Raw genomic sequence first — 13,977 nt, forward strand, 5'->3', positions numbered from 1 at the left:
GTGTGCTTAATGTATTCTCAGCTTTATTACTGAGGCAGAATAACTGGTTAGATCTACCCATTTTTATATAATTAAAAACAGCCTCTGTTTTTGGAGATAAAGTAGGAAAGAATATCATTTCTGAGATGTACCTTGGCCAATCTAACTCCTTTAAATGCCAGTGAATTGTAGCTGCCTCTACAACAGAAGAAATTATGAGAAGATTTTGCTTATGAACCTTTCCTGCTGATCACATTCTGTTTTTAGGAACTTTTCTGAAAACCTACTTTTTAACTACAGATCTCTAAAAATAATTGATGCGCATAGAAGAAATTCAATCTATGGTTCTTGATTATTTATCAAATGGTCCTTGGTATACAGAATGATCTTGCGTGAAATAAAGTCACGTGAGAAAGAAGATCTGTCTAACTTTGGTGCAGATTTTACAGGAGGAGATAAACTTAGCCCTGTCCTGATTTCTGAACAAAGCTATGAGCAAATATATTAAGTGCTGCTAGGAGTGCAGTTACAAAGAAAATAAGAATTATTTAACCCTGCCCACAGCAGGGGTTTGGAATTGATGAAACCTTAAGGTCCCTTCCAACTCAAGCTATTCTATGATTCTGTATTTCCATGGGGAAAAAAAAAAAAAAAAAAAAAAAAAAAAAAAAGAGAAAAGCCCACATAGTTTTATAGATATTACAGAAGCAAGATCTTTTGTGACAAGAATGTTGTCACATTGTATATGGTACATTTTTTATCTACATAAAAGAGAAACTTGAAAGAAACTAGCAGTCTATACCAAAAATGTAGTACAACTCTAACTAGATATGGCTGTATAAGGAAAGCAACACTGAATACTGAAGATTTTGGGCAAGGTTAAGAGAAATAAAGAGTCTCAAGCTATCAACTGCCACAGAAAGAAAAAGAAGGAAAAGATAAAATAGAAGAGAAAAAAAAACTAAAACTTTTATCAGATAAGATATTTAAAATGGTCTAAATTCCCCAAATTCCCCAAATCAGGTAGTGTTGCTAGGAGAGTTACATTAACCAGTTTTATGCAAGAGAAACATAAAAAAAAAATAAAATAAAATAAATTGGGGATGAGGATGATGGAGAGAAATATGTAGTAATAATTATAATTTCCTGCCTTGAAGAGTGGAAAAAAAATGAGTAAGTGAAGATAGACTTGGATTAAGTGATAAGTGTAAGTGATAGAATGAAGGCATTGAGAACCTCAGCTTTCTTCTTATCCTCAGTGATCATGTACCCTACACATATAGTAAAGGATGGAAATTCTCCTTAGCCCTTGCAGGGGAACTGTTAGGTCATAACTTGACCTTGTAATTGAGCACCTAGTGAATGGGTATGGCTGTCCAAGGAACATACCTGTTTGCACCTGTTCTCCCCCTATGACCAGAAAGGTTGGTCCTAGGGTGAAGTCATCCTGGGCTCGTGTAAGGGCCAGCCTCTGAAAGGAGGGCTTCTTTTGGACCTATGCTTCTTCCTATGAAGTAGTACTATAGAGCCAGAGAGCCCTCTTCACGGTTTGGTGAGTTCCATTCTCTTTTCTTTATATGGCTGTTGGCCTAACTGTGAATACTTTGCCTACTAACACCAAGAACCTGCCAGAAGCAATTTTGCTTCTTCAATAGCAGAATAGCCTTTCTCTTACTGTTAATACATTAGTGAAAAAGGTTTCTCTTTTTGTATTCTCTTTTAGTCTTGTAGCAAGTTGAGTTCAAGTTGGGCTTCTGCCTTTCTTCTCTCTGCATATCCTAACAACTTCTTTGTATTCTCCCTAAGAAGTAAGACAATAAACAGAAAAGTATCAGTAAGTTAATGACATTTTCTAGTAATTTTTATGATTAAAATAATTGTATTACCTTCTGTTTAAGAACTATGGAAAAATAGATGCTTTGTTCAGAGTAAATCTTTTGTTTCACTTCACATTTTTAGTAGAGTACTCAAAAAGCTGGCTGATATTCTTGCAGAACCTCTCAATTACTTTTCAATTATCATGGGAATCTGGAGAGGACCCAGCTGACTGGAAGCTGACAAACATCCTCTCCACTGTAAGCCGTTCTATGATTTTTTCAAGAGGAGCAAGAAAGATGACCCTAGGATTCTGATTGATAACAAGCTCAATCTGAGAGAGTAGTGTGCTCTAGGAGCCAAAAGGTTAAATTGTGCTCTCAAGTGCATCAGGTACAACACTGCCAGCTGAGTGAGGGAAGGAACTGTCCTGCTTTGGAGTGATGTAGTGTAGGGTTAACTATGTCTTTCTTGTCAGTATTTTTTACTTATTTATTTTTATTTTTGAATTGGCATGTAACAATTTTAGAAACAAATTTTCAAATATCTTGAATAATTTGGAAAATGGAAAACAAGTATGTAAATATATAGATTACATTGCAAGTGTTTTCTGTGCCTTTCAGGGTCAAGAGCAGCCAATTTCAAGAAGAGCACAAGACTGAATTTGGATAAATCTTCTGTATAAAAAGTACAGGGTGGATATCAGGAATAACGATTACCTAAATTTGTAATTTTGTATCTCTGTTGAATCAGAGAACTGACTGTTCAGGAAGAGCAGAAAATGATAACAGACAATTTTGTTTATCAGGTAAGAATTTTCAGTGTGTTGCTCCAACAAAAAGTTACTATCTCTCTACAGTGTATTTAATTGAGAATCTTAGTAAGCTGTAACTAGTTGCTGTTCCTGCACTTCGACTATTTTAAGTCTGGTCAGAGGACTCTATGTTTTTATAAAATAAGCTAACTTTTTATAAACTAAAACTCTATTTTTATAAACTTAAACAAGCAAAACAACAGAGATTGAAGTCTGTGACTCTGAAAAGTGTTTAATACAATTTTATATATTATGACACAGTTTTAAGGTAAGCTGTAAAGAAAGCTGTGGCTGCTTAGAAATACTTTATAGGTAAAATGTGCAAGTTATAGGGATTGCTATAGCTTCACTTATAGTACTGTCTCTTCTACCATCAACACAGACTATTAATTCTCTGAGCAATTCAAATTGAGCAGAAGTTTTACTACATATGGATGTTCCACAAAAAAAAAATATCTGGAAATCGAAGATACTGTACGGGAATATTTAGGTTAGATTTTAGGAAACAACTTTGAAGAGTAAGGCTTTGAGTGTTTCATCTTCCACCATAATATCTTTGGGGATTAAGACAGTGACTTGAATTAAAAATTAAGATGCAGACCTTCAGGCAAACAAAGGAAGTAGTTAATATGTGAAATTCACTTCCATCAAAGGTAATTTTAAAGTGCTCTGTGTGAGAGAATATCAGAGAAAGGATTATGATGGGAAATCCTTTTCTTTTTCTGTAGGGGTCTATGCTAAATGACCTAAAAGGCTTTAAAATGACTTTCATCTAATATTTTAGGAGTCTCAAAAAACAAGTATTCTGGAGAGTAAGCAGGTCAGTTACTCATGCTATGCTATATATTATATTTATGAGAAGATGCTGAAGCTGCCTCTTTCTAGATGCTTCACAGTTAAAGGAATTTTCCTTTCAAAACTTCACTGTAATTAATGAAGAACAAAAATAAAGCTATTGACATATGAATTTCCATGATGTTGAAAAACTACTTATCTATAAATCTTGTGAGGCAGACCACTTCCCTGTAAGTATTTTCACACTCTTAGGTGTTTCCACACCCTTAATGACCATTATAGAATAGAAAAACTACACCACAAAGTAACAGTTTCAAGATAAAAATGAAAATATACACTGCTTCAATGAACTATTTTGTATGTGACAGATATTTCGTTTGAAGGATTTGCCTATTTGCATTATAAACTGTTTACAGTGTCATAATTTCAGAGTACAGCCTATAATTTTATTGAAATACTCCAGTTCTAAGATTTATAATGGGAAAATAGTTTGAGTAACAGGAGAACTAAAGCAAGACTTGGTTTTCAATTCACAGTAAACACTGACCATTCTAGTGATTTAGTGCAAGTTTCCAGTGGCATAAAATGCATTAGTAGTTTCTAATATAATGCAGAGATGAGCCATAAAATTATTTTTTCTGGGCGTTATCACTTCTGAACATTAAGTGTTTCATAGGAAGATTGAAAAATGTAGAACAGAAATGTACTGTGGATTATTAAATACTGACAGACCATTTCTAGCAAAGGAAGATCTTAAGCAGTGAATGATTTGAGGGTAAGGTGGTACTTGGTAGACGTGTTCCTGCTTTCTTCTTAAACTTAGTTCCAGGCATTCATTTCGGTCACTGGCTGAGGAAACAATTCGTGCTAGATGCAGTAAGTATGGCTACTCTCACAAGTGAAAAACTTTTGTCAGTAAAAGCTTTTACTTTGTTCTTTGCATATGCATGCTGGTAATTATCTGGTTGTCTGTATGTATAATTCTGTTTCAGCCATTACATTGTACCATGGTGTTTGAGAGCACTTTTGAACAAAAGTAGGAAGCCGATTTTATAAGGTACGCACAAACACTATCTGAAAAATTTGTCAGAACAGGTTGTTGAAAAGCACTGAATTTTTCCTTCTATGAGAACAAAAAAAATTCTATGTGTTCAATGCTTATTTGTAAACAGGTCTGATGTATTCTCAGACAGGTTCTGCAATGTATTTTGTCTGTGTCCATGACTGTCTTAAAATCAGTGTTGCATATTTTTTTTCTTTATATTCTTTTCAGGACAATATCTTGCCTTTCTGAAGAGATTAGCATCAGGAATTCTGGTCAGATCAGATAAAATGAGTCATGAGTTTACTGAAAATTACGGAAGGAAAAATAGAAAGAAACAATGATGGAAAAAAATAATCTGACAACAGTTCATGAATTGATTCTACATAATTATTCCACGTTGTAAATAATGGTATAAGAAAAGATAACTGCTTCATCAGATTTCTGCTTCGGAAACTATTTAGCTGCCAAGTGATGAGTGTTATCCATTAGAAATACTTACATATAATTTAATTGACCTTCATATACTTATATGTCCGTTAATGATTTCCTCATGGCTTTGCCAGAGTGCCTACTTTTCTTCTGTATTTGAAATTAATAAAAGAAACGACCATCTTTTGGTAATTATTTCTGAATTTTTAAAAAATTTAAGTACTTTTTCATTCAAACTCCTGTAGTTTGAAGTCTCTTTCAAAGCAGACCTTTGTTCTGAATTTTCCTTAAAACTGCATAACCATTCTCAGAATTATGTCAACTCATATAGCTGAAATTTGAAAACAGATTCCTCTAAGTAGTTTCTTATCTGCAAACTAAGATGCACGTAAGTATTACAGTGGAAAAGCTCTTAGAGTAAGCAATATTTCTGCTACTTTTACACTGAGCACAGCCACACACTGTGAGCAAGTCATTTTTCTTTGCACCTCTGCATTCTCTTTTTAACATTAGTAATGTACATACAATTGTACCTTTATATCATAAATATATGTATTTAAATGACCGCTTGAACTGTCTATATTGACAAAAGCTTTTTCACAGAGAACAGTTTATTCAACCTGAAAATAAATTAGAATATGTTTAGTAGATTATAATGTTATGTATTTGAATATAGTACACCCATATAAAGTTCTAATACTTAAAATACAATGAATAACCAAATAATAGGTTGGGAAAAGACCTATAGTCTATCACCTAGTCTATCTTTAAGCCTAAGCAGGATATTCTATATAAATTTCATTCTTAACAGACATTTGATTTGGCTTTTCATTAAGGTGCACATCTTCTGAGGTTCCCATAATCTCCTGACAATCTACTATTCTTATCAGTAAAAATGTTTCCCCTCACATATGAATTATTCTTCATTATAATAGTTTAAATCCATTCCTTTTCATCCTGTTGAGAACATAATGTTCTTTGAAATACTTCTAGAAGACTTATCTTTTTTTTTTCATCTCTATTACTTTGTGTGGCTTTTGTATCAAACCAAAAATATTCTAAGCTGTCCATCTTCCTACTGTTTATGTTCTTCAGGCCTCTGATCTCTGTTGTTTCTCTCTTCTGGAGTCTATTCTATTAACCACAAGTCGACTGACACAAATAGAAGTTAATACAACACTGAATATTGGATTACAAACACCTTCCTAATTCTGCTCATATGAACTGATATGGAATTTCTGTTACAGAACAGTACGCCATTTAAGCCTGCTAACTGGAATTCCTTTTATGAATGGAGTAACCTCATTCCACAATTTATATGTGTACATCTTACTTATGAGGAAATGCATAGAAAAATAAAATCACAAGAGAAAGTACATATAATTTTAAATGACATTATTTTAGAATAAAGTAGGATCCTGTCCCAGTCCTATTGTGAATATTCTCACTATGTTACATTATAATCCTTGCATTGTGTTCTTAATACTTAGTTAAAAATGCAGAACTCAGAATGATTGTCTCTGCAGTTGTGACTATTTGTGGACCACAGAGGCAGTAAAATGTTGTACTTAGATCAGTTTATGTGCAAGGAGTAATTAAGCTGAAGTTCAACACAACAAAAGACAGATTACAATAGGAAAGTGAATCACAGAAGTGTAGAGGTTAGACGGAACCTCTGAAGATCACCTAGTCCAAACCCCTACTAAAGCAGCTTCTCTACAGCAAGTCACACAGCAAAGTGTAGAAGTAGGTTTTGAATATCTCTAGAGATGGGAACTTCACAACCAGGCTTTGCTGGATATGAGCACAGTCTCCTCTCTTCTCCATATTTTATACATAAAAAGACTTCTTTATCAGCAGTGGAAAATACAAAGCAACTATGGGGGTCAATTAAATTATTTAACAACATTATATTAAGGAAACTTGAACTGACAACTCTTTCTCATCATAGACAAAAATCACATTAATCACAGCCTTTGCTGGCATTAGAAAACATACCTAGAAGTTTTTATCTGAAATTAATCTTGTTTTAAAATTTTGGTGAAATCAAGAGAAGTAGGGCTTCAACCAATCCACAGCATGCTCTAGTGGCAAGATAGATCACAGTTTTACAAATAATTTTGACCTGTCATATCTTGTGTTAAGGGAAAAATTTACCACAATATCACATATACTTGTCGTGGCAATTTGATGGATTTGGAGTACCTAAAAAATTAGATAAATCCATACTTGAACTTCAGTAAATCAAAAAGCAGTTATTTGTGTACTAGTATGCTCTTTGTGGATCTCACAGTGACAGCACGATTGGAAATGTGTCATCTTTGCTGCTTTGAAGTTTTAATGTCATCCTCTTTCATTTATGTTATAAAATATAAATGCTATTGAATGCTAAATCTCTTTGTGATAGCTCATTTTAAAAAGTATTTTGCAACTAAATTGCTTATGAATATTTTTGACAAATGCATTTACATTTAATTTTGTGATGTGATTAACAAAGATATATAATTATACTAAATAGACTTAAAAATTATGTCTTTAGGAGAAGAAAAGAAAAAGGATCAAATGTAGTCTCAAAGGAAAAGTAATTCAAAATCTACGATTGGACTTAATTCCTTTACTCCTTTAGAAAAGGAATGGATGAGAATTTTGATATATTTTTGTACTACACTTGGAAAGAGTTTAACAATCAGACCTGTTACGAAGTTTCTGATTTCAGTTTGTGAGAAGGATTCAGGAAATGGTGGAATTCAGGATTCAAATAGATGCAGTCTGGCATCTTTAGTTTACCTACACTGAATACCTTATTTTCCCACACTTATGGATATATTCCTTACTGTACTTTTTCTAACAATATTCTACATTTTCCCACGTGCAGGAAAAAAAAAGAGCTTATGACTAATTTCACTGTGGTGAAAAGAGAGACCTGGCAAATCTCATTTGAGCAAACATCTAGCTGAATAAAATCTTACCTTTTAATAATTTGGATGTGCTTTCTTTCTGCTGCTACATACTCCAAAGTTTTGATCAGGCAGCAATTCAAATATAGAAACTTAATATCTGACTACTGTACACTTCCTTCAGATATTTCAGTTTCTTCCATTGCTCTGTGACCCAGTCATCTAGATTACAGCCTATATGTGTTCATGGTTGATGCAAAAGATCCCGTTTGAAATTTCTTGCAAGCAGCATTGGAAAAAAAAAAAAAAAGAAAAAGAATTCCAATCTTCAATTTATTGTTTAGCTAATCAGAATGATCTTAAAGCTCTTTGGCTGAACAAGACAAAATACTACTGCTACTTCCGACATCTCTTATTATTTTAATGTTGAAATTATCACTTCAGTTTCTACTCTTCATCTGATCCCCAAGGAGAAAAAATGATCCTCTCCCACACTTGAGCTCTAGTTTTTTACTTATGCACTGTTGTCACTGCTGAATGCACAGTGTGTTTAGATACTAAAATCCTGACTGCATCTACAGCAAACAATCCTTGACTTATATTTCTAAAGCTGTTTTTCAAGGCATAGGAAAGAAAAACCTCTTTTGCAGTTTTGGGCAATCAGCATTTCTTTGAAGTTTCTGCTGTAGTGTGTGCCATTGCAAAGATTTTTTTTCTGCAAGATTAACAATAAATTTAACCAGAGATTAGACAGCTGCTTTCTTTGAAGTTTGTATGAGTCAGTGATTTATTTGTGAATGTCTAACAGGTAAGAAACTGATAGGTCAATTTTTGTCTTATGTTGCCTGCACAACTTCTGAAGTGACTAACTATTTATTGAATAAAGGTTTGTCAGAAAATACTAAGCTGAAATGAATCAGAAAAATCTGCTTACAGAATAACTGTATACTGCTATCACTTTCCCACAAACTTGCTTGAAGTCCAGGGATGTAGTGGTACATTCATGAAAAAGATACATCACATAGTCCTCACACATAGTGGTATCATTCTTCTATACCCTTGTGTACTGTTAGTATTCAATTTGAAATCATGACTATACATTAAGTAAAACATACAGCTACAAAAACAAGAGATACAAGACAGATTTCTTTGCAGAAGATCTCTGGCTGCTGCGAAGCACATCAGATCTAGGAAGAATTTTGGATCTGGTTATGGAGGAGCTTCGTGCTTGCAAAGGAGGTGTGAACTTAATTTGGTTCAACAAACCTTGAATTGCTTGGTAATAGATTTAGTGCAAGGTATAAAAATACAATTGTCTTTTTGTAAATTTGCCTTTATGTCAGCAATATAATTATAGTACTTCTGAATTTTAAAATAATATGTTTAACTGACTTTATTCTATTGCTTTTGGCCCGTGCTATGCTTCGGTCTCCAGGGTTGAGTTACAAAGAACTTTTGAATTTTAAATACAAGACATACACTGTGTCAATTAATTTGACAAAAAAAGAACTACCGGCAGCTATATGCCATCTTTATTCTCAGAGGATTCTAGGGCAGATATGAACTCTAACAGCTACTTAATCAACTTAGAAAGAAACTACGAAGGCCAACTGCATTCCACCCTGAACCTGAGAAGATTCTCAGAAATAGATAAATGTTAATTAAACTCCTGCTAGATTCAAAAAAGTCTGCAAAGGGAAGTGGGAGGCTGTTAGATTGCAGCTCTGTGTAATTGTTCAGATATAAATCAAAAAATAAATATACTTAGAGATGATGCTAGTGGATCTGAAGATTCACAGATAAAAATCGACTATTTTACATGTGAATCTAATTGCTTCAAACTCATTGGAACATTATGGTTATATATCACTTTGTTCTTCACAAAAATTTCCTTTCTAGAAATGTTTGAGACCTTAGACATACAAGTGATTGGAAGATACAGCATCTCCAGCCATTACTTCAACCCAGAGTGATGGGTCTGGGCTAATTCAAATACAGGTATGCTGCTTATGATTTATCACTGCTCCACTGTAAATTCAAATATTTAGAGGCAATTCAAATATAGATCAGCATGGACTGAGGTATCTCACTGGATAACAGATGGTAGAAAAACTTACTCAATGCATTCACCTACTTCTTGATTTCCTTTGAAGCTTTCTACTCATTAGTGCCACTAATACTCATAAAAATATAATGAGCTGATTAATGATCTTTGGAAATTTTAGAGGACATGCACTGTAGTTGTGAAAGAGTTTTTAAAAACTAGGAGGACAATCATGTGAGAATTCAAAAATTTATACAATCCTTCTGTGCTGGAAGAGATAAATTCTTATTCCAAGCCAGGTGTCAGATTCTTAACTGATATAATTAGTGTAGGTCATCCCACTGTTATTATTCCTTTCCTGCTGCAAGTAACTATGTGCTTAATCATTAAAAATAATGCTACAATCTGTATTTTGATGTGTTAACAGTATTCTTTCAGGGATATCAATGTATTCCTTAAAGTGCTGTTTTAAGAAGAACACTTTTCTGCATTTCATGGTTTACCTTGCATCCTTCTTGGATTACCTTGTATTCAAGAAAAAAATAATGTTAGATTTTGAGGGGAAAAAAAATCCACCCTTTCAACAGCATATATTTCTTTCTTAGGGCCAATCAACTGAAGACAAGAAAACACAGTAACAAAAACTGGAACATTTTTACTGAAGTATACCTCCTATACATGCACTTAGATAAGGCATGTAAATTAAACATCTCAATCAGCACCAAAAGTCATGAATAATTATCTGATATTTAAAGGTCATTTAAAGATAGCAGACAGCCTTTTCACATGATTTCTGATGAGATTTTGAGGTGGTAAACCACCTTGAGAACTGGAAAAACATTTCAAAATCACAAGTAGGCACGTTATCTTCAGAAGAGGCCTTGATTGGTATTTAATAACAAAATATGAAGCCATATGAATTACAATGAAAAGAAATACAATAATGAACTTCTGTTCCTAAACACATCATCAGTATGCAATGAATGAATCAAGGGTCTTGAGGAAAAAAAAACAACCAACATTTTGATTAGGTCATTGAAAATAAAGTTCAGGTGAGGGAAACTGAATAATAATATATATATATTTTCCTCTTTGACCTTTCAGCTACATTACTGTAAGGTTTGGGATACATGGCTGCGGTTTAGATTTCTATTTTCAGTAGAGTACCTTTGTATTGTTGCTAGCATACAGAACCGCCTGCAACATTTCACTTCAACAAAGCATTATGGGACCATCGATATTCACTTTCTCAGTGCGTGCTGAATTGACAAAGTATGAAGAATATATTTTTGATTATTACAAGATTTTTAACATTATTTTGCTCTTGCTTTTGCATATTTGCCACCATTTTCCATTTGCTTTCTTCCCTCAGTCATTTGAATGTGCTTCAATACAAGGTTATTCCAAAGATAACACATATCAATAGTTCATTGACTGAAAAAAACTGAACACCTAAATCAACGGACAGCAGGAACAACAAAAAACTACCAACTTACCTACCTACCAACAAGAACAAAAAGTACCCAGGTGTTCATTCAGGATTTCAATCCTCAGATAAAATATGTTCAGTTTATCATGGATCTAAAAAAACAATGAATGACCACAATGAGGAATATGACATATTTGAATTAGTAAGCCACTGAATCAATATATTTGTAAGGACAGCAGAATGAGTGAATAAAAACATATCTATGAGAGTTTCAGATTCTACATATATATAAGAATATAAGAAAAATCTAATTTCCCTACAGAAAACTGCATATAAAAGTTTATAGTGGGCACTATTTAAACTGGAAAAAAAAGAAAAATTAATTTTTATATCCCAAATGTTTTATTTTTATTATGTTACTTTTTCTACATTTGATCTGCAAATCTTTGTTGTTGTTCTGTATATATTGTTGTTGTTGTTTTGTATATATTTTTAATAGTATTTTAATATTGTGATCATGGCAAAGTTAACTTCTGCCAGAAACATATTTCAAAGTTCTCAAAGTCTTTCTATAAATTATCTATTTCAGTTTCACTGTACATCATATTTTCATTGGCTTGGAAACAACATGCAAACTGTAAACAATATTCTAATATTGTATATGGAGTTAAAATCTGTATTGTTGTGTTCAAGTTGTATATTACAGGAATCATTTGACTGAATGAAAAAAATACTTGAAATTACAGTTTTGTGGGTTTTTTTCATAACGTAATCCCTTTTTACATATTTATTTATTCACTGCCTGTGCCAATGCACATATATTATCAGCCACAGGAATGACTTTTATAACACATATTCACACGTGTTTTCAAATTTGTCATTCTTATAAGAAAGTCAATGGCAACAAAGGAATTAGCTAATAATTAACAATGTTTTGAAAATCTGTCCTTTGTTTACATGTTTTCTGAAAATCTGTGTCTGTTTACAGTCAGGCTAACATATTTAGAAAATCTGCATGCCTACAGTTACATAACAAGCAAACTTATAGCTCCTGTTCCTCAGGCTACAGATGTCCCTCTGAAGTTTAAAGCCATATGTTGACATTAATCATTGTGTATTAATGCTAAGCCTTCCTCCTGTCATTCAAAGCTTTGTCTCTCCACAGAGATCTAAAGAATATTCTCTTGTTACTGAAATGATTATAATTAACTGTAAACCTTTCTGCACAGTTTGAAATGAATGAGCAAAAGAGAAAGTATAACTATTATGAGCACTGCCCAATTTTTTAATAGTAGGGTGAGATAATAGCACTAATAAAATTCTAAGGATTTTTTTTCTTATGTGTTTTCTTTCTTGCATTACAATTTGTCTAATCATTCCTCGTCTAATAAAATATTTGTTAATTACTGAATATGAGAAGAAAAAGACTTCTAAAAAAAAGACTTTTTTACTGATTCTTTCTTTAATATATAACTCTATCTAGATAGTTTTATTCCTTCTACATTGATACATTTTTATAATTTCAGTGTCTTTTTCTGCCTTTGCCTTTCACTTGACAACACAGCTCCTCCAAAATTGCACACCTCCTGCAGGTGAAGCAATGTATCTGGAGCTCTAAAAGAAAACTGTGCAAATATATATACATACATCACATTACATTACATTACATTACATTACATTATATATATAATGTAAATATATATTATTTAAATGTTAGAAGTTGTTTCATCTTGCATTTTTATATGTATAAAATAAATTATATTAAAGCCTTATTTTGAAAAACATACATATCCACTGCAATTATTTAGATACAAAACTGAAGAAAACCCTTTTAAACCTATCCTATGTGTCTTGTTTTTCTTCTTGTGCTTAAGCAGAAAGAAAAATAATATATTTTCTTATTAACTCAATACAGTTTTACAGGGATTATCTGTAGTTTTACAGTCTCACAAATAGGTGGCACTAATGAATTCTGCATTTGCAGTAGCACAGTAATGTCTCTCTTCCCAACTAAGAAAAATTCTTAAAACCTGATAAGACAGCAGGGAGTAGAATATGTTGCCCAGTCTGTTGCACTCTACATACTCGGAAACTTTCAAGACCCTACTAGACTAAACCTTAAGCAACCTGGTCTGATGTATAGTTGGCCTTCATTTCACCAGAGGTTGAGCCAGAGGTTACCTGAAGCCATTTCCAATATGAAGTATCTTATGATCCTCACATTGCATACCAAAGCATTAACAAGAATAGCTAGATGCAAAAGTAACATGGATGAAGTTTCAGTGATAAAGAATTAGTTTACTAATAGTGCAACCTTTATAGAAATAACTATGCCTGAATTGATTACCATTTATAAATGCATTCATACATGCACTGGGGGGCAACTATATAATCTTTCCAGAACAGTTAATTTCTAACACATTTCTTATGTAAAAGAGCAGTATGCTCACAGAATCACAGAATGGCCAGGGTTGGAAGGGACCTCAAGGATCATGAATCTCCAACCCCCCTGCCACAGGCAGGGCCACCAACCGTCACATTTAATACCAGACCAGGCTGTCCAGGGCCCCATCCAATCTGGCCATGAACACTTCCAGGGATGGGGCAGCCACAGCCTCTCTGGGCAGCCTTCCAGCATTTCACCACTCTCTCTGTATACTACCAAGGAACAACAACAAAACCAACACCAGCACAATATTATAAAGAAAAAAAATACTAAAATACCATCAT

General features: G+C 33.2%; 1 long non-coding RNA gene across 1 annotated transcript; it reads left to right on the plus strand.

Annotated features, from left to right (window-relative positions):
- The first annotated feature begins 1,874 nt into the window (after positions 1-1,874).
- LOC125689285 (uncharacterized) lies at positions 1,875-4,461 on the plus strand. Its single transcript, XR_007375167.1, has 3 exons — positions 1,875-2,267; positions 2,418-2,602; positions 4,396-4,461. It is a non-coding gene; the product is annotated as an uncharacterized LOC125689285 (long non-coding RNA).
- The last annotated feature ends 9,516 nt before the right edge of the window (positions 4,462-13,977 follow it).

The sequence above is a fragment of the Lagopus muta genome, chromosome 2 (genome assembly GCF_023343835.1).
Source record: "Lagopus muta isolate bLagMut1 chromosome 2, bLagMut1 primary, whole genome shotgun sequence".
Lineage (NCBI taxonomy): Eukaryota > Metazoa > Chordata > Aves > Galliformes > Phasianidae > Lagopus > Lagopus muta.